The sequence below is a fragment of the Panthera leo genome, chromosome D2 (assembly GCF_018350215.1).
Source record: "Panthera leo isolate Ple1 chromosome D2, P.leo_Ple1_pat1.1, whole genome shotgun sequence".
Lineage (NCBI taxonomy): Eukaryota > Metazoa > Chordata > Mammalia > Carnivora > Felidae > Panthera > Panthera leo.
Window position 1 is genome coordinate 62,236,335 of NC_056689.1, and position 25,616 is coordinate 62,261,950.

The following is a 25,616-nucleotide window of genomic DNA, read 5'->3' on the forward strand; positions in this document are numbered from 1 at the left end:
CTGGGGACATGGCAATGAACAAGGTCAGCATCTGTCCTCACGAACTTACTATCTAGTGGCACACAAGCCAATGAAAGAGCAAATAGACATTTTACACATTGTGATAAATTCTTAGCGTGAAGCAAGTATGGGTATTGTGAAAGACAATCATGGAAGGGAAAACCCAGGAAGGGAGTGCTTTCTGATCACCCAACCCAAAGACCTCATTTTGCAGATGAGAAAAGTCAGGAATGAGTGATTTCCTCCCCCTGCCCCCCCCCCCATCCTATACAAATAGTTTCTGGCAGACCCACAGCCAAGGGAGCTACTGCCTCTTGGATGGGGACTATTGGATCTGTGTGGGAAATGCTCCATCTTCTTATGGTGAATTTTCTAGGAGGATTTGTTTCAAAGACCTACATGTATATACAGTTATTTCCGGGGAAATGCTAGAAGGCATTCTGGTATTCCTGTTTTGCACATTGCTAAAGTCTGGATGCTGTGGAAGAATGAGTTCTTCCCTCTCCTCCCAGACACTAACTCAGAATTCTTGTAGTGAAGTTCATGACCATGCACTGAGCAGAGGAGGTCCCTACACTCTGGACCCAAAGTCTGTTAGATCCAAAATCCAGGGGGCTCATGCCAAGAAGGAATTGGAGGGAAAAACAGGGCCCTCTCTTCCTGCCTCTGGTCCCCTTTCCACATGGAAATTCCTGAGGGTGGAGCCCACTTTGGTTATCTTTGTGGTTTAGTCTTCCTTACAGCTAGCAGATATCTAGCAGCTTGTTCCAAAGCCTGATGTATCATCCCTGAACTTGTCTCAGGGACCACACATCCCTCCATCCTTTGCTGTTTGGTCACAGCACTTACCATAAAGGGCAAGGTATCTTCTCTTGGTCAAAAATCCTCAGTCTTCTCCTGTTCAATACTGAGATCAAGTTGGATATAATAAGCATTCTGACTTTCTATTGCTCTGTAACAAACTATCCCCAGACACGGTAACTTAAAATAACTATTATTATCTCCCATGATTCTGGGATTGACGGGCTCGGTGGGGCAATTCTTGTTTGGCATCCCTCATTTGGTTGCAGTCAGAAGTTGTCCAAAGGCTTCTTCACTCACATGGCTGGTGCCTGGTCTGGGATGGCTGGATGCACTGGGGTCTGCTTAGACATCTCTCCCTTTGCGTGGCCTCTCCATATGGCTAGCTTGGGCATCCTCATGCCTGGTGGTCACAGTGTACTTCTCACAAGGCTACTGGCTTCCCCAGAAGACAGGAAGAAGAAGCTGCCAATCTCTTAAGGCCTGGGCCTAGAAACTGCCATAGTGTCACTTCTGCCATTTTCTATTGATCAAAGCCGTCACAGAGACATCCACATTTAAAGGGAGGGGACATAGATTCCCATCTCTGAATGGTGTAAGTACTGAAGAATTTGCGGCCATCTTTAATCTGCCAGAAATCTACTGCCCCCCCCTTTTTTTTTAATGTTTTATTTATTGTTGAGACAGAGAGAAACAGAGCATGAGCAGGGGAGGGGCAGAGAGAGAGGGAGACACAGAATCCAAAGCAGGCTCCAGGCTCTGAGTTGTCAGCACAGAGCCTGATGCAGGGCTCAAACTCACGAATTGCGAGATCATGACCTGAGCCGAAGTCAGACGCTTAACCGACTGAGCCACCCAGGTGCCCCAATCTACTGCCCTTTCTATGTGAGAACACTAAACATTCATAAAGAAAGCAAAAATGTCTCCATTAACTCTTTTTCTTTACAGGCCCTGCTTACAAGTTTCTTTAAGCTTCAGATCACCCTCCACCCTTCCCCACCCCTGTATGAGTCTAAATGGTCAAAGTGATCCTTTAAGACATGACATCCAGGACTTGATTCATTATCCCAGATATGGCTGTCCCAGTACAGAGCATAGTGAACTGATCAATATCTCTTTTTCTGGGAAACGTAATTCTATGTATGCAGCTTAAGACTGAATTCCTTTTTGTTTTTTATCAGCCGTTACATTTTTGATACATATTGAACTGCAATGACATTTTTATTATAAAAAGTAATTGCAGCAAATGTATAAAATATGGAACAACACAAAGAAGAAAATAAGATTGTCTATATTCTCACCACTGAAAGTTAACTGCTGCTACCTTTTGAGTCTTTTTTTCTATTAATATCTATATGTGTGTGTGTATTTTCAGTAAACTGGCTTTTATCCACTTAGGAAAATGTTCTGGGGATTTTCTCCATGTCAGGAAATTCCTTCTTTATTATCATCTGTAGTGATGGCCACATAACTGTACTTTGTGGTCCAGTGAATCACCTGCATCTTTTTTTTTTTTGAATGAATGAATGAAATATAGTCAAACCAGGTCTTCTCCATTCTGTACTTGTGTAATTCTTGTTTGTTTGTTTGTTTGTTTTTAAACTTAAATGTAGGAGTATATTTTTATTAAATATTATCTTGTTACTTTTAGGGTAGATTATTGTATCCTGTTATAATCTTTTAAGTCTTGATTTCACAATCAATCTCTCCCAGGTTTATATGATTTTAAAATCAATAATATGAAAATTACTGATATATCATTTTAAATAGGATAAACCCTCATAACATTCCCTTGGGGGCCACTCTGTACGTTTCATTACTCCATCGATCAAATACTCTTTGGCTCTGATAATTAATAATTTTATCTGTACTATCAGAGATATATGGCTTGTTTCTTCATTTGAAAACAAGAATTTTTGAAAACAGGAAAAAAAAAAGACTGCCAACCACTTTACCATTTGGATTAATTATGTCTGTTACATTTCCTTTTATGCCCATATTATCATTTTATTAAAGAAAGGAGATTGGAGTGGTTTGGTGAAACTTGTTCTTTTTGAACCCATGCTATTGTTCTAGAGGAAAAGAAATTCATCAAATACTAAAATCCAATTCAAATCTCTTATCATTCATGAATGTATAGGTGGTACATAAAGGTCTTCATCTTGAGATATCTCTTAATTTGGAGAGTAAAAATAATTTTTTTTTAGATTAAGTTTTTTTGTTATTGTTGTTTCTCTTTGTCATATACAATTGCTGATGGGGGAAGATGGGAGTAATTAGTTCTTTCAAAAAATATTTAATTGAAAAATGAACACATTTTTCTGTGTTCAAAAACCAACTATTTAATTTTCTAAGGATTAAACACAACTCATTAGACTTTAAATAATACAATCCATTTGTAAAAAAAAAAAATCCAGATTATTTCCCAGTTCCCCACAGGCCTTCAGAGAGTAGCCCCAGTGGCTCAGCACTTTCATATTTAAGTCCTAGAGGCACACTTCACTGTGTCTCAGTTGGGAAAAGTGATTTGGACTCATGAAAGCAGTGATGAGCTTTTTTCTTTCTCCTCACTTATCTCTGATTTCTTAACCCTGAAAAAACATTTGTTCTACCCTCTCCATGCGAAGATTATTTTTCCTGAAATAATGGAGGCAAAAGAGAAGTGGAGTAGTTGTGCTTTCTATTTGCTATTCTCATTACATCTTCTGCTTCAAGTAATGGATCCATTTCCTTCCTTTCTAAACTACCTGAGAGCCTGCTCATCTTAAGATTCTCCATACTGCCTAATGTAATGCTTTACTTGTTATAGGTATATTAGTCAAAACACTTTTGGTTGCGAGGGATACAAACCCAACTCAAACATCCTTATATCAAAAACCGTAAAATGTATGTAGACGATCCAACAGCTGACAAGCTTCAGATACAACTAGATCAAAGATTCAAAATTTGCCATCAGGACCTAGATTCTCTCTATCTCTCCTCAGTGCATTTCTCTCTGATTTTACTCTGAGGCAGTCTCCCTGCACATGGGATCCCAAGGTCTCCATCTTCACAGCTCTGAGCTGTGAGAAAAATGAAATACCTGTCTTGACTGCTCAAACAAGTCTCAGGGTTAGCTCTGTTTGACCTGTTTGGTTTGGATTAGGTCGTTCCTGAGCCAATCACCATAGCCATGGCCATCTGAGGCTTCCATTGGCCTGAGCTCAGTCACATGATTACCCATTGTGTCTGGGATATAATCAGGTCTACCTAAGTGGCAGTGGGAGACAGGACCACTGGTGCTTCCTCCAGAGACAAGTCTGAGTATTGGTATCAGGAGAATTAAGGAAGGATGCTGGATGGGAAAAAAAAAAAAAACACATAATCATAGCAAGTTTTTAATTAAATATTTTTTGAAGAAATTTATTAGTTCCATCATTCTCACCAGTGATTGACAAAGAGAAACAGCAATGACAAAAAACCTAGTCCTAAGAAATTTATTTTTAATCTCCAAAGTGAAAGATACCTCAGGATGAAGACCTTTAGGTCCAGCCTGTATATTCGTGAATGGTAAAGGATAGGAATTGGGTTTTATTATTTGACCAATTTCTTTTCCTCCAGAACATGTGAGTTTATTTTTCATTTTGTGAATTTCCTGGAAGCAAATGCAACACTTCCTATCATCTGCCCTTTAAACAAAAGATTTCTCACTTTCCACTAAAATAAAATGTATTACAATAGGACTATTATATACATTAGGAAATAAAGGCTCCTGAGTTGTGGCAGCCTCAGCAGACTTGGGATCTTAAGGATGACGTCCCGCTAATGCATTGCTGCCCATCTCTCAGTGGTTTGATTCTGCCTTCCTAAAATGCAACCAAGAATAGGAATCTAGAGACTGGTGCTCTGATGTTGAGATGACCTATTTTAAACAGCCAGTATCCAGTCAGAGGAACAGAGCACATGCTAGGAGTCCGATAGAAGGAATTTAATATGAAGAATTGATTATAAAGGCATTGGGATAACTCAAGAGCCAAATGAACCACAAGGCAACCCAGATGTTAAGGAAGCAGAAAGCCTCTCCAAGCCCTAAGGTGCAGGGAATTAAGGGAGGAGGTGGTGCTGTCAGATTCAGAATGCTGGGGCCATCTAGCAGGACTGAGAACACCAGGGGCTTCCAGGTAGGAACTAGATCTATGAAAAAGGCTGTGTGATATAAGCTGGAACCACAGAGCAGTTGCCAATCAAAGCAGAAAGAAGGGGAGAACTACCTTCATTTCTCTCTCTTTTGCCCTCCAATCTCCCAACATGGTCTCTCATTGGCTAAACCAGAAGGCAGCTAGCAAGGAAGTTGGGGAAGTGTAGTTTTCAGGACAAAGGAGAGGAATGTATCTGAAACCAAAGTGGCAAATGAGTGACACATTGTCTGTAGCAAGATGTGAAGACTGGGGCTGTTTTCACATGAAAAATTAACAGCTTTCTTATTAGTCCTTTTCTTTGTTGCAGTTAAGTGGGTTTGAAGCCTTTATGCTTTGAAGAAAAGGAAACTCCTATTTGCTGATTCTGACCATGGGTCTATTAGACTATGAGGGACCAAAGAGTGGGGGGCAGGGAGCAGGTAGCAGGAGTTTTACAGAGGAACAACTAAAAGAAAATGAGGTGATTCACTGGTGTGATGTATCTTGGAGAAGAAATGGGGAGAGTGGAGTTCCCCTCAAACTGGAAAGGTAGGGAGAGAAAGAGAGTACTATGAATGATTCCTTTATCAGATGAGTCCTGCTTGCTACTTACCAGCATTTCTGCCTGGAGACTAAAGAGCTGTGTTGTATATCTGTACTGTTGGGGCCACAGAGTGCCTTATAAAAGGGCCTGAGCCCCAAGAATGGCATGAGATTAACAGAAGACAACCAAGAGGGAATATTTGGAGGGGTTGGAGTCATTCTCAGTAAACTCAAAGGCAGATCGTAGTAGCTGACTTTTCTATTATTCTGTTAAGGATTCCACTGGATTGGCCCCTCACCTAGGGTTACTGTATAGGGGAGCTGCTGGAGAATATCACCAAACATTGGTGATCACCAAACATTCCTTTTCACTCACCCTTTGTGGGCATAGATACCTGATGGGAAAGCCCAAGAAAATAAAGCTCAAAGCTATAGCTCTGAGTACTTAATTTGGGTACAGAGTTTGAACAGGGTGCATTTAGGTAGTAGGTGCAGATAACAACAGAGAACTGAATTGTCTGAATGTCTGTGGTTTTGGGTAGTGAGAGTTTGGACAGTGAGGGAATCCTGTATTTCAATATTTTAACAGTTGGCATAATCAAACTAGTGTGTTCTAATTGAATATCAGCCCTGGTCATAATCCTCCCTCCTCCAGGAAGCCTTGGGACATTATGGCCACCCATAGGCACTCTCCCAGATCCATAGCTGCTCTGCAAAGGCAGATGTGGTGGGGCTCCATACTGAGATTTCAATTTGTGCTTTATGTGGTAGTTACAAGCTACAATGTAGGTTCCAAAAACTTGTCCAAGAACATAGAACATAGACAAACCTTTGAACTCCTTTGCCTTAGGAACTTCTGTGTTGCCAGGCTACAGCAGAATTTTCCTTTGCTTCTGAAAGCCCAGGCTTTCTGAAAAGGAATGCCAGACCAGTTGTGTCTCACATAAGCACAGCCTTGGGCCAAAGTCAGTAAAGAGATGTGCCTAGTATAGTCTGAATAGTCGTAGTCAGTATAGAGTTTTAAGTTTGATTCTTGTTAAATTTTTTTTTTTTAATTTATTTTTGGGACAGAGAGAGACAGAGCATGAACGGGGGAGGGGCAGAGAGAGAGGGAGACACAGAATCGGAAACAGGCTCCAGGCTCCGAGCCATCAGCCCAGAGCCTGACGCGGGGCTCGAACTCACGGACCGCGAGATCGTGACCTGGCTGAAGTCGGACGCTTAACCGACTGCGCCATCCAGGCGCCCCCTTGTTAAATTTTTTAAATGGAGAGATTCTACATACAAACCCAGATTTCAGGCATTTCCCAGAAATTTGAGTGCTTAGTCAGTATTAGCTCCACATTTGCAGTGCCAGCGATGGCTCTGTCCCCTTTAGAAGGCAAGCATTTCTGGTTAGCCATGGTCTCTGCCACTCCTTTTTGTCTTCCTGTCCCAGACATGAGTCCTTTGCCATTTTGTCATCTTCCATCTGGCAGGTACCACTCATTTGCATTACCTGTTGAGTTTCTTAGGTAGTTGAGTTTCTGACTCCTGGGCTTTTGGAGTCAGGGCTTGTGGAAGGGAAGCAGAGTTGAGATTCCCTGAGCCTTGCAGAAGACTGGCTTCTCTGGGTTTTGTGAGAGGAAGACACTAACTCCTCATAGTAGGGCTGATGTGACATGGCTTGTGAATGTCTAGGAGACTGGAGACTGTGCCCTCCATCATGGTGTTGGAAGACCTCTGGGCTCAGGCTTGGATCTATCCCCTTAGGTCACCAGGCTAGCTTAGACAAGGATCACCCAGTTGTAATTTTGAGGACTGAAGACAAGGGGATTTTCCTCTGAAAATTTAAGATTTACAAGAACCCTGGGACTTCTGAACAGCACTTCAAGGAAGGCCCACAGGATTACAGAACTAAGTATCCTCTGGTGATATAGGAAAGAATTCAGAACAGGGTATTGATTAAGAAACAAGACATCAACTGTTATATATTAGCCTTAAGGATGTTTGGCTGTATCTTCATGTCTCCCTGTATTGAGAGATGGGATGAATCCCATTCTTCTACCTGCAGGGCTGGATTTATGTGGTTTGCTTATGTGCTGTCACCAACGAGCACTTTCTCTTTGTTTTGTCATTGTGAAGTTGCATGCCTGAAATGATCTGGCGATGATTTTTCAAAAAGCCCCAAGCACAGAGCTCAGTACTTTTTTTTTCTTAACAGCAGATGTTCTAATAGTCTGTCTCCTGTTGCACAGAGAAATACAAGGAAAATTATGGAGCCACCACATATATCTGAGTATCAACTGATGTTCCTGTGGGATATTGTGGAAACTTCTTAAGTGACTTCCCATATTTTACTTTCCCAGTACATTCCATATACTAGTCTCAGAGTTCTTTTCCCAGATCCTGAGATTAATCTGTTCATCCTCTTTTACAGCCCATCTCTGGACCCCTATACCTTCATTTAAAGCCCTCTGTCTTTGATATAGCTTTATAGAGCCCTCCTGCATCACCAGCTTCATCCCTCCACCATCACATGCTCTGCCCAACTTCCCCAACACTCCATTCCCTGCTTCTCTCTCTAGACCTCAGCTCAACCTTCCCCTTCAGCCTGAGGTGTCCTTTTCTTCACCTCTACTGGTTGAACTCCTGTCAAACTCCTATCTTCAAAGTCCACCTTGAATTCTGCCTCTCTCTCAAGTCATTTCTGTTATTTCTAGTAGGCATCACAATACTTTGGATCTCTATCCTAGTGCCTTCCCTAAACAACTATGTGTATGTCCTCCTCCCTCTGATCCCCTTTCCACCCCAGATCTGAGAACTCTTTAAGAGCAGCAGATTAGTACCTCTCAAGAGAATTATGACAAAAGGCAAAAGAGAAGAATCTTCTGATCATTAAATTATAAGATCAGCTTAATGGTCCAGCAAAGTCATTTATAGAAACAACTTAAGTGGTCAAAATTATTCCTGGTTCAGAGCATAACTTGATTGAAGCTGTTTTTATTTTTTATTTTTGAGGGTGAGAGAGAGAGAAGAGAAGAGAGGAGAGGGGAAGGGAGGGGAGGGGAGGAGAGAGGAGGAGAGAGGAGGAGAGGAGAGGAGAGGAGAGGAGACTAGAAGAGAGGAAGACAGAGAGTCTTAAGCAGGCTCCACGACCAGCATGGATGATGCAGGGTACCATCTTACGACCTTGAGATCATGACCTGAGCTTAAATCAAGAGTTGGGATGCTTAACTGACTGAGATACCCAGGTGCCCTGAAGCTGTTTTTATATAGCATTAAACTGTAATCTGGGGCTGGTGGAGAGGTATGTGCACATGGGAGAATCCATTGTCTTATTATATCTTCCTCTGTGTGGTTTACATCATGAATTAGCATATTTGTTAAGGTTCTGAGAAGTCCTATAGTAATGAATCCATTTTCACTTTGTTGAATCTATTATTTATTGAATTTATATGACTCATGTTTTGCATACAACATGTGAAACATTATTTTTTCATAGAATATTATTACTACCTGCTGGACTAAAGAAATGATATACCACTCAGAAGGAGAACTGGTCTATATTGAATCTGGAAAACAAAAACCGAAGGACAAATGTTGTCAGTGTCTATCCAAGGTTATTTGGAGGAGATCTGGGCTGCTGTGTTCTGCAGGTGGTGGGTCCTTTCCAGGGAGACAACACCATGTGTTCCCTTGACCTGATACCATAGGATTATTTGAGTTGGACAACTAATTTCCCTTATTCTCAATCTATGCTCACCAGAAAATCTGGTTATAGTTTAGTTTCCAAAGTAAATTTCTTACATAAAAAAAATAATCTGGCCTGAGGGCAGAGCATGTAACCCCCCTGCAGTTCTATTATGGTAGTAAATTGGCATTCTAGATTGGCCATCAGTCCTTTGTAACCTTGATTAGTGACAGTCCATCCCTGAGCTAGTGATTCACTCTCTCTGGAATAGAACAAAATCACATTTCAGAACCTGCAAGGCTGTGGATGATATCCTAGTGCTGTGGTGAAGGACAACGTCAATACCTAGCATTTATGAGGCACCATTGCAGTTATCTGTTTCTGTGTAACAAATACACACTTAGTAGCTTAAATCAGAAACAATCATCATTTTTTTTCCCTGTGGATCAGGAATTTGGGAAGACTTAGCTGAACAGTTTTCGCTTGGATTGTGGTCAGACAGTGACTACAATATCTGGGACTTGACTGGAATCTCTCTGACTTCATGTAGACTCGACCTCTCCGTTTGTTCTCTCCACGTGAGCTGCTAGGAGCTTCCTCACAATATGGCATCCTCAGGGCTCCAAAAGCAAGATTCTCAGTGAACATGGTGAAGCGCTGTCAACTTTTCTGATCTTGCCTCAGGAATCACATCAATGTCACTTACCTGCTATTTGTTACAGGAGAGTTACAGGCCCATCCAGATTCAGAGAGAAAACAGACTCCACCTGTTGCTGAGAAAATGGCACTGTTTTAAAGAGCATGTGGGATGGGGGTAATGTAGTTTTCTTTGGAAGATACAACCTGATGCAAGCACTTACTATATTCAGTGCCTTTGCTAAATCTCTCTTCCTCTCTCTCTCCCTCTCTCTGTCTTTCTCTCTCCCCCTCTCTCTCTCACGCACACACACACACACACACACACGTACACACCCTTTATTTATTTCTCACAACAAATCTATGAGATCATTCTTATCATTCCCCATTTTTACAGAGGTTAAGTAATTTGTCCAGGGACTAATAGGTGGTTAGTCGTAGGGTTGGGTTTTGAAAACCAGTGTGTGCTCTTAAATAATATGCTCCACCACCTGGTGAACCAAGGTAAATGCCACCTGGGAAGTTTCTGGCAGTCTGTCACCCAGCCTTCCTAGTGGCTTCCACCTCACTGCACATGCTAAGTGTGGTGGGAGAACATTTCAAGGTGTTGATCAGAAAGCCCTCTTCCTTAAACCACCACATTCCTTGTGCCCTGAGGGTCTTTCCCTCATGGAACCCCTACCTGCTCCCCACCACCTCTGGTCATCCCTTAATGGAACCAGAAAACAAAGACCATGTTATTAAGTTTTCAGGTTTTTGTTGATGGAAGAAACATGTCCCAGTGCTACTGGCGATGTTGGTGCTCTGCCCAGGTCTCCCTGGAACTCTTCTCCCTATTTATGCTCCCTGTTAGTGTTCTTGAGCCTCTAACAGTCAGTACCTGTGCTTCTTTTCATAGACCTACCCTTGTGCACCTGGAGCCTACTCTGCCCAGTTATATGAGGGGAGGAAAGAGAACTTATGTCTCCCCAAGTTGGTCCTTGGCCAATGCCTGAAGAGTTGGGAGAGTGAAGGCCCAACCTTCTGTCCTCTGGTTGGGAGAGCCTTGAGGGGTAACTTACACTCCAGAGCACCCTGGAGGGATCAGGGTGGGACTTTTCATGAAATCGCACTCTTTGCTTCTTCCCATTCTTCTCCTGTTTTCCCCCACTTCTCTGAAAACATCACCTTTGAAAACCACTCAGTCTGTTTCTGGGGAACCTGATGTCTCTAATGGGAAAGGAGAAGGGGAAGGAGTTAGAGAAACTTCTTCAGAACAAGTCCAGTCCTTTGCCAGATCAGAGAGCTACAGGGAGGTTGGGCCAGCCTGGCCTGTTTCATTGTCCTTCAGAAAGTAGACCCGCCCGCTGACCCAAATGACACCGGCTGTGCTGACAGCCACAAGCACAGTGTTCTGGACCAGGAGTCTCTCCTCAACACCCCTGTCTAACCTGCCTTCTCACATCCCACTCAATGGGACAAGCCCCCTAGAATGGAGCTTAAAGGGGTGATGGTAGTCTAAGGAAAAGTTCCTCCACTACTCTTTCCATTATACCTGACCAGGGTGATACTTGATGGAACTGATGTGCCACTGATACAGGGAGGGGTTGGAACCCACATAGAACTAAGAGTTAGACTTCTTGTGCCTAGCTCAGCTCCCAACTAGCTGTGTGCCCTGTTTTCTCCACTGCAATGTAGTCTCTGAGATCCCTCCAGCTCTAAATGTCTGTGCTTTCACATGACATGTTCGATGCCTCCCAAAAGCTTATAATCTTGTTAGGAAAACATGATACAATTAGAGGACTGTACATGACAGGCTATAGTACAAATCTAAAATCAGTCCAATTAAGAGGGAAAAGGAATAGTGCAGAAAACAATCACAGTAGCTGATTAGGATGGGTGGATTTCTGTGGGACAGTCTTCAGGAAAGGGTTCAAGGAAGAATTTGAGAAAGGTCTTGGAGGTTGACTATTGCTTGGTTGAAGGAAGGTAAAAGCCACCATAGTCAAAGGCTTATAATTGTTACTTTTGTGTGTGAGGGAGAGGCAAAGGAACAAAATCCTGGTTATCATCTAATTGCTGTTCCAACTCCTAAGTGAATATAGCACACACTGCTCCAGTTATAATATACTAGTTATTTACAGGGCTGTATTTCTATTCTCCCTGGCTTAACACACATCACTGGAAATCTGACATTCAGAATTGGCTTTTCCAACCTCCTAAATTTTAATTAAAGTAATTATGTTACTAACAGAAGCTGTAATTTATCTTCTCCCTGTGTTTACAAAGAGGAAAAAACGCAACTTTGGCCAAGCACATTTTCCCTGCATCATATTGCTGGTTTGGTGGTGGGGAAAGGGGGATGTCTTTGGTTTGGGGGGGGGGGGTCCAGAGGCCATACTGCTCACTGGTCTCTTCTCTCTGCAGTGCAGAGGGCCCTGTTCTAGTTCTTTTGGATAACTGCTACTGAAAACCTCAAAGTGGGCTGAGCTGTGTCATTCGGAAGCAGCATCTGGGCTAAAGAGCAAGTCCATGTTCTAGAAAAATCCTTTTGGCACAAGACACTCTGTATGTGTGTGTGTGTGTATGTGTGTGCATGTGCACGCTCACACGTGCATGTGTATTTTTGACAATGGTGGGAATAAGGAGCTCAGTGATTTAGATGAGAACTTTCCATGCAATTAACTTGTTCCATACCAAAGCAGGTGCCGAAGTGAACCACTGGGCCAGTCTGCTCAGTAAATACCCATCCATAGGTATAGAGCAATTCAATGGAAATAATTTTACTGGGTCAATTAAGCAGAACTCACACCTCCTCCTGTTAGCCTGTTTGAATTTTTTATTTCCATGAGTCATGTTTGTTCAGGATTTAAACTGCTTTACCTCTGGAAAAGCGAGCCTCTAGGGAAACATCATTGATTTGTGCGATGGTGGTTGTTGCTAGAGAAGGTGGCCCCTCTTCCCAAGCAAGAGCACTTGGTCTGGGCCTCGGGCAGGCCTGGGCTGGAGTGCTGGCTCCAACACCTAGTGGCCCTATAACCTTAGGCAAATTATTTAACTCTCTGAACCTTAGTTTTCTCATTTTAAAAGTGAAGATGGGAAGACAGCTTATATTCCCATTCTTTCATGAGGATTAATTGAGAAAATGCTGGCAAAGCTCTAAAAAAAAGGTCCTGGGATATAATCAATGCTCCATAAGCAGCCATAATTGTTATTGTTATCGACAGTAAAACTGGGTATTATTATAACTGTGCCACCTATGATGACCCAATGGAAAGCTTTTTAATAAAGGGTGGCATGTGAGGAGCTAATTGTGCTCAACTCCAAGCATGCAGGATTTAGAAACACCAATATGTGAGGTTATAAAATGGAACAATTAGGGGGTGATATAAGGGCTGGACAGAAGAAGGAACACCAGAATTCAATGAATTCTAAAGCCCCTTGGCTGCAATGAGGATCAGTCCATCTGTAGATTACCCATGGCATATCACAAAGGCTGGGAGGGAGGCTGAGAAACTAAGCATTGGGGACCACTGTCAGGTTGAAAATGAATCAGAAATGAAATGACATCACCTCTAAAATGATAAGGCAAATCAGTAAAAAAAATGCAATCTGACAAAAATTCTGTTCTTCACACAATGATAGTATTTATTGAGAGCTTACAGTTTGACAGAGGCATTAATGTGGATTCCTTATTTAATCTTTACCATAACCTATAAGGTTGGTTCTATGATTATCTCAGTTTTACAGACACATCACCCTTTAGGGATGTGCTTACTGCAGAAAACGAAAGGTCGCTTACTTCTTAAAGAGGTTCTTTTACAGCCTGGGAGAGTGTAGACGCACCAGAAGCTTACATGTGGGAGGGGCTTACTTGAACTCCAGACAATGTGGATGTACTTGTATTCGTACAATCATTAAACAAGTTATTATAGGCTCTACTACAAGGTGCTGGGAACTGAGTTTTGTGTTGAAGATATAATGATGAACACAAGTAGGTGTGATCAGCTTCTGAGAAGATGGAGTAGACGAACTTTTCCTTACGCCTCCTGCTGCTGTGTACAACAAATCCCCTTAAGCATTGTGTGTAGAGCAAACATAAGAAGACTCTGAAAGGTGGAAAGAAGATGGCAGGTCAGTAAGATATTTGGGGAACCAAGGAATGACACATGAGTTCTCTGCTTTTGTTTTTGGTTCTTGGTTTTTGGGGTTTATTTGTTTGCTTGTTTGTTTATTTTTGCCTCATGAATCCCAGACTCAGAGATGAAGAAGCCAGCAACTTGGAAATACCCATGGGCACAGACAATGCAAATCCTGTTGTCCCTAGCCAAAGAACTAGAAAAGGGGCAGTTTGGCAAGATAGGAACTTTTAGACAATAACAACTTAACTCTAGCCAAACACTACAGAAAAATCTGTGGCCTCACATCCACCCAGTGCCCAGTGGTAATGAAGCCAGCCCCCTTCCCCATGCTTTTGTATCAGTGGAGGCCACATGGGAAGCAGTAATGAAGCAAATTCCTATACCTTCCAGCCAGAGAGGTATCAGTGAAGGTTTGGGAGGAACAGGAAACTCCCACCTTTGCCCAGCCCTGCCCCCCAGGTGTCAATGGAGGCTAAGTAGGGAGTATGAATTTATACTCCTCCTGGCAGTACCAAGGTAGCACCCCCTCCTGTTCCTCTGTCAGGGCTATATCGGAAGCAAGTTAAGATCCAGAGTCCCAAAACATAATACCCACAATGAGAACCAGGAAGTCTCATACTGAATGTAAAAAGAAAATCTCATCTACTGATGCCAGCATAGAGATGACAGGTAAGTTAGAATTATCTGATAAAGATTTTAAAGCTGTTATTATAAAAAAATACTTCAACAATCAATTAAAAACAAGCTGGAAACAAATGGAAGTATAGCAAGTTTCAGCAAGGAAATGAAAGATAAAAAGAAGAACCAAGTGGAAATTCTAGAATTGAAAAACATAATAACCAAAAATAAAAATCCCAAAGGATCAATTCAACAGCAGAATAAAGGGACAGAAAACAATAATTTAACTTGAAAGTACAAAAGTAGAAATCACCCAATCTGAACAACAGAAAATAGATTGAAAAAATAAGAAAGAACAAAGTCTCAGGGGTTTGTGGGACTATAACAAAAGATCTAACATTCATGTCCTGGGACTCAAATAAGGAGAGGAGAAAAAAAAACAAGGATAGAAAAGTGCTGAAGGAGATAATGGCTGAAAACTTCTCAAATTTGTCAAAAGACATACCTACATATCCAAGAAGCTGAGTGAGCCTCAAACAGAAGAAAGAAAGAAAGAAAGAAAGAAAGAAAGAAAGAAAGAAAGAAAGAAAGAAAGTCTACAGCAAGACGCATTACAATCAAACTTCTGAAAACTAGAGACAAAGAAAAATCTTGAAAGCAGCAAGAGAGAAATGACACACATTACCTAAAGGGAAAACAATTCAAATGACGATGTATTTCTCATCGGAAACTATGGAGGTCAGAAATAAGTGACACAACATTTTTCAAAATACTTTCAGCATTTCCAATGCTGAAAATAAAGAAATATCAACTCAGAATCCCACAGGCAGTGAAAATATCCTTCAAGAATGAAGGAGAAATGAAGACATTCTCAGATGAAGAAAAACTAACAGGTCTTGTCACCAGCAGACCTACCCTAAATGAATGACTGACAACAGGAGGTAGCCTAAAAAAGAAAGGAAGGAAATGATAAAGGAAGGATCTTTGAAACATCAGGAATGAAGAAAGAATGTGGGAAGCTAAAATCTTGGTAAATAAAATTGACTTTCCTTTTTCTCTTGAGTTTTCTAAAAATTTTTAGTGGTTGAAGCAACAATTATAACACTGTTCCATATAGTTCTAAATGTATGTATAGGAAATATTTAAGGCAATTATAAATAGGGGAAGGTAAAGGGACATAAAGAAAAAATAAGATTTTTATACTTCACTCACACTGGTAAAAAGAAAAATCTACAGGCTATGATAAATTGTGTATGTTTAATGCAATACCTAGAGCACACTAAAAAAGTTGTACAGAGATACACTCAAAAATGTTATAGATGAAATCAAACTGGAACTTAAAAAATGTTCAAGGAACTCACAGGAAGGCAGGGAAAACCAGACAGATAAATTAAAAACAGAACAAACAGAAAACAAAAAATAAAATGGCAGGGTTAAGCACTAATATATCACTAATTACAGGACCTGTAAATGATTGAAATATACAAAAGAGAAGGCAGTTAGGCAGCGAGGATTAACAAACATGACCCAAATATATGCTGTCTACAAGAAGCGTACTTAAAATATAACTATGAAAGGATGGAAAAGATATATCTTGAAAACATTAATCAAAAGAGAGCAGGACTAGCTATATTAATGTCAGATATAGTAAACTTCAGGACTAAGAAAATTATCAGAGACAGAGACATTATGTAATGACAAAAGGGTCAGTCTGTCAGGAAGATACAGCAATCTTAAATGTGTAAATATCAAACAATAAAGCTGCAAAATATATGAAGCACAAACTGACAGAACTGAAGGGAGAAATAGACATGTGCACAATTAGAATTAGAGAATTCAGCACTCATTTCAATTGTCCAATTGATAGAACTAGATAGAAACTCAGCAAGAACATAGAAAAACTAAACAACACCATCAACCAATGAGATCTAGCCAATATTTATAGAAAACTCCACTGTAGAATATACATTGTTTTCAAGTAAAAACAGAACATAGATAAGACAGGCCATATCCTGGGCTATAAAACAAACATTAATATTTTTTTTAAATATGAAATTTATTGTCAAGTTTGTTTCCATACAACACTCAGTGCTCATCCCAACAGGTGCCCTCCGCAATGCCCATCACCCACCCTCCTCTCCCTTCCACCCCCCTTCAACCCTCAGTTTATTCTCAGTTTTGAAGAGTCTCTTATGGTTTGGCTCCCTCCCTCTCTTTTTTTTTCTTCCCCTCCCCCATGGTCTTCTGTTAAGTTTCTCAGGATCCACATAAGAGTGAAAACATATGGTATCTGTCCTTCTCTGTATGACTTGTTTCACTTAGCATAACACTCTCCAGTTCCATCCACATTGCTACAAAAGGCCATATTTCATTCTTTCTCATTGCCAAGTAGTATTCCATTGTGTACATAAACCACATCTTCTTTATCAATTCATCAGCTGATGGACATTTAGGCTCTTTCCATAATTTGGCTATTGTTGAAAGTCCTGCTATAAACATTGCGGTACAAGTGCCCCTACACATCAGCACTCCTGTATCCTTTGGGTAAATTCCTAGCAGTGCTATTGCTGGGTCATAGGGTAGATCTATTTTTAATTTTTTGAGGAACCTCCACAGTGTTTTCCAGAGCGGCTACACCAGTTTGCATTCCCACCAACAGTGCAAGAGGGTTCCCGTTTCTCCACATCCTCTCCAGCATCTATAGTCTCCTGATTTGTTCATTTTGGCCACTCTGACTGCGTGAGGTGATATCTCAGTGTGGTCTTGATTTGTATTTCCCTGATGAGGAGTGACATTGAGCATCTTTTCATGTGCCTGTTGGCCATCTGGATGTCTTCTTTAGAGAAGTGTCTATTCATGTTTTCCACGCATTTCTTCACTGGATTATTTGTTTTTCGGGTGTGGAGTTTGGTGAGTTCTTTATAGATTTTGGATACTAGCCCTTTGTCTGATATGTCATTTGCGAATATCTTTTCCCATTCTGTTGGTTGCCTTTTAGTTTTGTTGATTGTTTCCTTTGCTGTGCAGAAGCTTTTTATCTTGATGAGGTCCCAATAGTCCATTTTTGCTTTGGATTCCCTTGCCTTTGGAGATGTGTTAAGTAAGAAATTGCTGTGGCTGAGGTCAATGAGGTTAGACTAGCAGAATGGACTCTCTGGAGCCAAACATCAATATTTTTATAGTTTTATATTTTAATAAAATTATTTAATATTTTAATATTTTTTTAAAAATTGAAATCATATAGAATGTGTACTCTTACCATAATGGAATCACACTAGAAATCAATAATAGAAAGATCTCCAAAAAACATGAAAATAAAAGATCATACTCCCAAATAATCCATGGATCAAATAAGATGTCTCAAGAGAAATAAAAAGAATAATGAACTTAATGAAAATAAAACCACAACATATCAAGATTTGTGGAATACAGCTAGAGTAATGCAGAGAGGGCAGTTTATAGCACCAAATGCACATATTAGAGAAGTAGAAAAGCCTCAGGTCAGTAATTTAACCTTCTACTTTAAGAACCTAGGAAAAGAAGAGCAAAATAAACCCAATGCAAGCAGAAAGAAGGGAATAATAAAGAAAATAGCAGAAGTCATTGAGACTGAAAACAGAAGAAGATAGAAGAAAATCAGTGAAACCAAGAGCTGTTTCTTTGAAAAGGGCAATAAAATTGACAAACTTCTAGGAAGACTGACACAGTAAAAAGAAAGAAGTTAGCAATATCAGAAAGGGAGAATATCACTACTGATTCTGCAAACATCAAAGGATAATAAAAAAATACTACTAACAATTCTATGCACACAAATTTGACCACTCAACACGGAGCAAATTTTTGAGAGACACCAACCACCACAACTTATGAAATAGATTGTTTGAAAAACTCTGTAACTATTAAGGAAATTGAATTCATAACTTCAAAAACTCCCCCAAATAAATTTCCAGGCCCAGATGGTTTTACTGGAAAATTTTATCAGGTTTAAAGAATTGAAACCAATTCTACATACTCTTTTCCAAATAATAGAAGAGGAGGGAACACTTCCTAATTCATTTTATGAAGTTAATATTACCCTGATGCCAAAACCATACAGTCCAAAAACAAACAAACAAACAAACAAAACAACAACAAACAAACCCACAGTCCAATATCATTCATAAATATAGACACAACAATCGGTAACAAAATATTAGCAAATAAAATCCAGCAACATATAAAATGAATTTTATACCATGAAAAAATGGGGTTTATTGCTGGGATGCAAAATTGGTTTAATGTAAGAACATCAATCCACATTAATAGGCTAAAGGAGAAAAATCAACTGATCGTATCAATTGATGCAGAAAAAGCATTTCAAATTTAACACCTATTTATGATAAAAACTCAGGATAATAAGAATAGAGGGAAACTTTATGGATAAAGAGTACTATAAAAAACCAGTAGAGAACATCATACTTAATGGTGAAATACTGAATCTTTTCCTCCAAGATTAGCAACAAGGGAAGGATGTCCACTCTTATCATTTTTATTCAGTACAGTTGAATTCAACTGGAAGTTCAAACCGGTGCAGTAAGGCAAGAAAAAAAAATGGCACACGGACTGGAAAGGAAGAAACAAAACTGTTGCTGATTGCAAAAGACACAATTGTTTACATAGAAAATGCCAAGGAATTTACAAAAATAATCCTAGAGTAAATGAGTTCACCAAGGTCACAGGATACAAGGTAAACATAAAAAAATCAACTGTATTTCTATGTGCTAGTAATTAATTCATGGATACCAAAATTTAAAATATAATACCATTTTTATTCACTCAAAAAATGAAATACTTATGTGAAAATCTAACAAAACATATATGGGAATTATGTGCTAAAAACTATAAAATACTGACAAAAAAATCAAAGACAATACAAATAATCAAAAGACCTACTGTGTTCATGGATTGGAAGACTCAACATAGTAAAAAGTTCTCCCCAAACTGATGTATGGTTTCAATATAATTTCTATCAAAATTGCAGCAAGATTTTTTAAATAGGGATAAGAGTATTCTAAAATTTATACCAAAAGGCAAAGCCTTCTTATCAAAAGTATTAAAATAGCTAAAACAATTTTGAAAAGAGGAATAAAGTAGAAGAAATCAATCTACCTGATTTCAAGACTTAATATATAACAACAATAATGAAATCTGTATGGTTTTGGCAGAGGAATAGGCACATTTGATGGATCACTGGCACAGAACAGAGAACTCAGACATAGACTAATAGACCCAACTTATTATTTTTTTTTTAAGTTTATTTATTTTGAGAGACAGAGCGAGTGAGCAGCAGAGGGGAAGAGAGAGAGGAGAAAGAGAATCCCAAGCAGGCTCTGCATTGTCAGCACAGAGCCTGATGTGGGGCTCAAACCCACGAACCCATGAGATCATGACCTGAGCTGAAATCAAGAGTCAGATGCTCAACTGACTGAGCCACCCAGGTACCCCACAACTTATTTTTGATGAAGGCACAAAAGCAATTCAATGGAGGAAAGATAGTTTTTCAACAAATGGTGCTGGAACAACTGGACATCTATAGCCATAAAAGTGAACTTGTTTCATACTTTATACAAAAAATGAAATAAAAATGGATCATGGGGTAAGTGCAAAATGTAAACTAAAACACTTATAAAAAAAGATCTTCGAGATTCAGGGCTAGGCAAAAAGTGTTAATGACACCAAAAACACGATTCATTAAAAAAATTGATAAACTGGACTTCATCACAATTTAAAAATTCTGCTCTGTGGGCGATCCTGTTAAGAGGATGCAAAGACATGCTACAGACTGAGAAAAGATATTTTGAAACCATATAGTCAACAAGAACCAGTATCTAGAATACAGAAAGAACTCCTAAAACTCAGCAGAGAAACAAACCAACCCAATGAGAAAATGGATCTAAGACTTGAAGAGATATTTCACCTAACTGGACACACGGTTGGCAACTGTTCAGTTTCCAGTCATTCATACTCATAGTCTTTGGGACCCGGGTTGTTGGGTTTTGTGCACTATCTGATTGAAAGAGTGATGGTGTTGCTAGGATGAAACTCCTGAGACTTTTGATGAAATTGAGTCACAAAACCATAATCATTGAATTAAAAAAATGGAACATAGGTCCATGGAACAATCACAGGTGTAAATATCAGCATGAACATGCATCTTAAAACTGTCAAAATGACCTTGAAGAACAGGTACAGCTGAAAACAATGAGTATTCAAGGAAAAAATATTCAATATTTGATTCTGCCAGATGGCTTTCCTCTGGATACACTACTCATAGATGTTGAGCCAAGGGTGAAATCTAAGGGGAGATGTTGCCAGAAGAAGCTGAGGCCAAGGAAGAGGAAGAGGAAGAGGAAGTGGTCCAGGTAGAGGAAGAGGGGGCCTTAGGCAATAATGTCTCTCAGGATTACTATTTCAAAGTGATATGTGAATTGGGGCATTTTTGTATAGGTTTTGTTTGTTTATGTCAGTTTTTAATAAACATAAATGTAGGAAAAATAGAAAAAAAAAGATGTTCAATGTCCTTAGCCATCAGGGAAGTGCAAATTAAAGCCACAATGATATTTTATTATGTATCTGCCAAATTGACTAAAATAAAAAATATTGATAACACTAAATACTGGAGGGGATTCAGAGAAATTGGATCATTCACACATTGCTGGTGGAAATGTAAAACAGTACAGCCACTTAAAAACAGTGTAGCAATTTGTTAAATAACGAAATATGCAACTACTATGGAACCAAGCAATGGCACTCCTAGGCATTTATCCCAGGAAGATAAAAACTTACATTCACAGAAAAACCTGTATGTGTATGGAAGTTTTATTCATTATAGTCCCAAACTGGAAACAAATCAAATGTCCTTCAATGGGTTAAACAGACAGTGGTATGTCCATTCTATGGAATATAACATAGCAATAAAAAAGAGTAACTGTTGATACAAGTTACAAGCTGGATGAATCTCCAGAGAATTAGGTTGAGTGAGAAAAGCCAATCCTGATGGGTTATATACTATATGATTCCACTTATAACATTCTTGAAAGGACAAAGTTACAGTAATGGAGAACAGATTAGTGATTGCCAGGGGTTAAGGGGAGGTTGGAGACAGGATGAAAGTGGGTGTGGCTATAAAAATGACAACATGAAGATCCTTGAGGTGATGGAAATGTCCCAAAACGTGACTGTTTCAATGTCAACATACTGTTGATATGGTATTGTAATTCTGTAAGATGTTACCTTTGCCGGGGGGTGAGGGGGCAGGGGGCACGTACTGGGTAAAGGGTACATGGGATGTCTTTGTGTTATTTCTTTACAATTTTTTTAAAATTTTTTTTGAGAAAGAGAGAGACAGAGCACAAGTGGAGAATGGGGGAAAGAGAGGAGAGGGAGACACAGAATCTGAAGCAGGTCCCAGACGCCAAGCTGTCAGCACAGACCCTGGTGTGGGGCTTGAACCACGAACAGTGAGATACCTGAGCTGAGGTCTGATGCTTAACCGACTGAGCCACCTAGGCTCCCTTAAAAAAATTTTTTTTAATGTTTATTTATTTTTGAGAGACAGAACACAAGCAGGGAATGGGCAGAGAGAGAGAGGGGGACAGAGGATCTGAAGAGGGCTCTGTGCTGACAGCAGAGAGCCCAATGCAGTGGTCCAACTCATGAACCATGAGATCATGGCCTGAGCCAAAGTCAGACACTTAGCTGACTGAGCCACCCAGGCGCCCCATCTTTGTGTTATTTGTTACAACTGCATGTGAATCTACAATTACCTCAAAATTAAAAGTTTAATAAAAAATAGTTATGAACCCTTTGCTGCTAAGGTTTATAGTACTTTGGAGGAGTCGTTAATTAAATCTCTATATAAACACATAAAAATTCAACTGTAATAATGCTTTGAGGAAAAGATATTTAGTCTCAGGAGAACATGTAATAGGTAGGGTGTGACCATATAATTTATTGCTCAAACTGGGACACTTTGAGAGTGAAAGAAGGTGCTATTATTAATTAGGCAGAAAAAGGAGTCCTAAATTGGGGCACTGGTCACCCTAATAATGGGGCAGGGGTCCTGAGGTCGGGGGAGGCTCCCATAGGGAAATGAAGCTAGACCCAAGATCTGAAGAAAGATTGAGAATGAATCAGGCAGGTAGGGAGGGGAAAGGCAACACAGGCAAAAACCCCACAGCAGGAGAGAGCCTGTCCTTGAGGGAGCAGGAGCACCCAGGGTGCTCCTAGGAGCTCGGGGAAATCCCTGCATGGTTTTTGGTGGGAGAAGCCTCATCTGGGCTCTGGTTCCTGTGACCTGAGTAGCACTCTCCCTTCCTTCTGCCTTCCTGATGCTGAACTTGGGTGTAAACCACATGTTTGTTTTCAGGCTACATTTAGTTCCTTCCTTTGCTCTTCTTTGCTATGCTTGAACAATTTCCCAAGAACTTCCAGCTCTCTTAGGTCCCCCGTGATGCTCCTGATTCTGAGTGTGGATGGGTGAAAGAGTCATGGTCCAAGTGCGGGGGTGGGAGGGCCACAGAGCATCCATGATACATCTTCTCCTCTGGCTGTAGCTAAATGGCCTCCGGCTCTTCTTGGGGGTGTCCATCTTGTCCTCAGCGGGATGCTTCTTCGGAGCTTCAACTCTGTCTTTACTTGGCTGTTCTTACCCATCTAGAAGCTAATCCTTGCCCCTCTTTCTCCACCCAGGCTCCTCATTCTTGCTTGTCTTGTATCCAAACTTGGACTCAGGAAATCTGCACCCCCTCCCCCTCCACCAAGTTCTCTGAGCACCAGGGACTCCATCTATAAATACAGATACTGACCTGGCCTGCCGACCTCTCAGGACTCTGGGAAGATTAAATGCACTTCTGCTTCCCCATCTGTAAAATGGAGATATCAGCAGTTCCTATCTCAAAATTGTGTTGTTGTTTTTTTTTTTTTTTTTTTTTTTGTTCTTGATTTTTAGGATCCAATGACATAATCTCTGAATAATGCCTGGCGTATAAGCACTGAATAAATCATTACTAGACCTCTTTACCTCTCCTCTCTAATCTCCCTCTACACCCACCCACCCCCTGCCACCAAATGTGCTCCATCTGCTCCATGATGCCTAGATTTCCTTCATGAGAAGCCAAAGCTTTTATTCCCCAAGGTGAAAGTGCAGAATTAAAGAGTAAATCATCTCGAGGCAATGGCCTTGTTGGTTGACCTCAATGCTATGGCTCTGAACAATTATGAAATACTCGTTTCCCTTGCTTCTGAGATACCACTATCTACGGGTTCCCCTTCTACTGCTCAAGTTGCCTCTTCCCAGGCTCATCAGTGTGTCCTCCTGGCCCATCCTCTTACCAACATTAAGGGTTTCAACTGGATGCTTTCATTTCCCACGTTGTCTTGAAGAGACCACCTTATCTCTAGGAACATAGCATTACTGTTAGAGTCGTCAGGGAGAAGAGTAAAACAAAAACCTGTTTCCTCCAATCTTCTTTCCCATTGCACCCACCTCATTAGGTCGATGCTTTTGTTTTTGGAGACATGAGTAGGGGGCAGATGTTGACAATGTTGGTGATGGCTTTCAGCAGCTTAACGAGTGTGTTCTTTTCCTGGAGGTTGTTATGTTTCTGTTGTTGACTTGTCTTCTTCAGCCTGAACTTGCTAGTTGAACACAGGCCTGGAATTCATTGACCATAATTTTCTCTTCCTTTCTAGGGGTGTCATTTAAAGATAAGAATGTCAACAACTAAATCAGCAACCTCTACTCAATTGCTAGGCATGTTGCAGGAACCATGTGCCTGATCAGCTACCAGCGTCAGTCCTCATGGTGTGTCCTTGTGTGGGGAGACAGGTGGCACTGCAGAAAGAACACTGGCTTTAGAGCCAAGGAGACCTGAATGTAAATATTGCCTAAGGCCTGTTGTGTGATCTAGAGGAAGATGCTATAAACCGCTGTGTAAGGACTTAGCTCTAATGTCATACAGATCTGGATTCAAACCCCGAATTCTGTCACTCACAAGCTGTGCAACCCAACCTCTCTGAATCAAGATTTCCTCAGCTATAAAATGGGCCAAAGTGCTGACCTCCACGGGACCATTAAGAAGAGTAAGAACCTTTACAGTCAAATTTACCTTTAGCAATTTATCTGTGCTACACTTCATTCAACTGCTTTTATGTGCATTAATTATTTAATCTTTACTATGACTCTGTATGGTACTTTCGCCATCCCCATTTAAAGATGAGGAATGGAAGCACAGAGAAGTTAAGAATTTGTCCAAGGTCACACAGCTGGGGTTGGTATGGTAGGCATTTGGATACAGGTAATTTAGCTCCAATGTTTGGGTTCATAATCGCTCTGCTAGAACGATTATGGATCATTACCACACATCGGGTCCCAAGTTAGTGCTTGGGGTGTGTGAACACTCATTAATGCCAATGGAATTGCTTTTATCATCACTGCTTCACCACATACATTTTCGTTTCTCAGTCTACCGATTGGAACCAAGGAAACCTACTCTGGCAGAAATAAGTAAAGCAATGGCATAGAAGACACAGAGTGGGACTTAAAGCCCTTATTAAATGTCAGTGTTCATGCTGTTCTTTTCTGCTCCTTCTTTCTTCTTCCGCTTTTCTTCATCATAACATCTTTGGTGACTTTATGACCAAGCTTCTTCTTTTTGTTTTGTTTTGCTTTTATTTTTAACAATGGCCAAGCTTTGTAATGTCACTACGTGCAACTATGCTGGGCAGATGGTCACCTGTGATAGGGAAGAGCATCAAATCGTAGAGCTTTTGCCTCTTTAGAAAGTATATGGGGCGCCTGGGTGGCTCAGTCGGTTAAGCGGCCGACTTCAGCTCAGGTCATGATCTCACGGTCCATGAGTTCGAGCCCCGCATCGGGCTCTGTGCTGACAGCTTGGAGCCTGGAGCCTGTTTCAGATTCTGTGTCTCCCTCTCTCTGACCCTCCCCCATTCATGCTCTGTCTCTCTCTGTCTCAAAAATAAATAAACGTTAAAAAAATTAAAAAAAAAAAAGAAAGTATACATATG

General features: G+C 40.5%; 1 pseudogene; it reads left to right on the forward strand.

Annotated features, from left to right (window-relative positions):
* The first annotated feature begins 20,624 nt into the window (after positions 1-20,624).
* Positions 20,625-20,979, forward strand: LOC122202330 (annotated as a pseudogene).
* Positions 20,980-25,616: the final 4,637 nt, after the last annotated feature.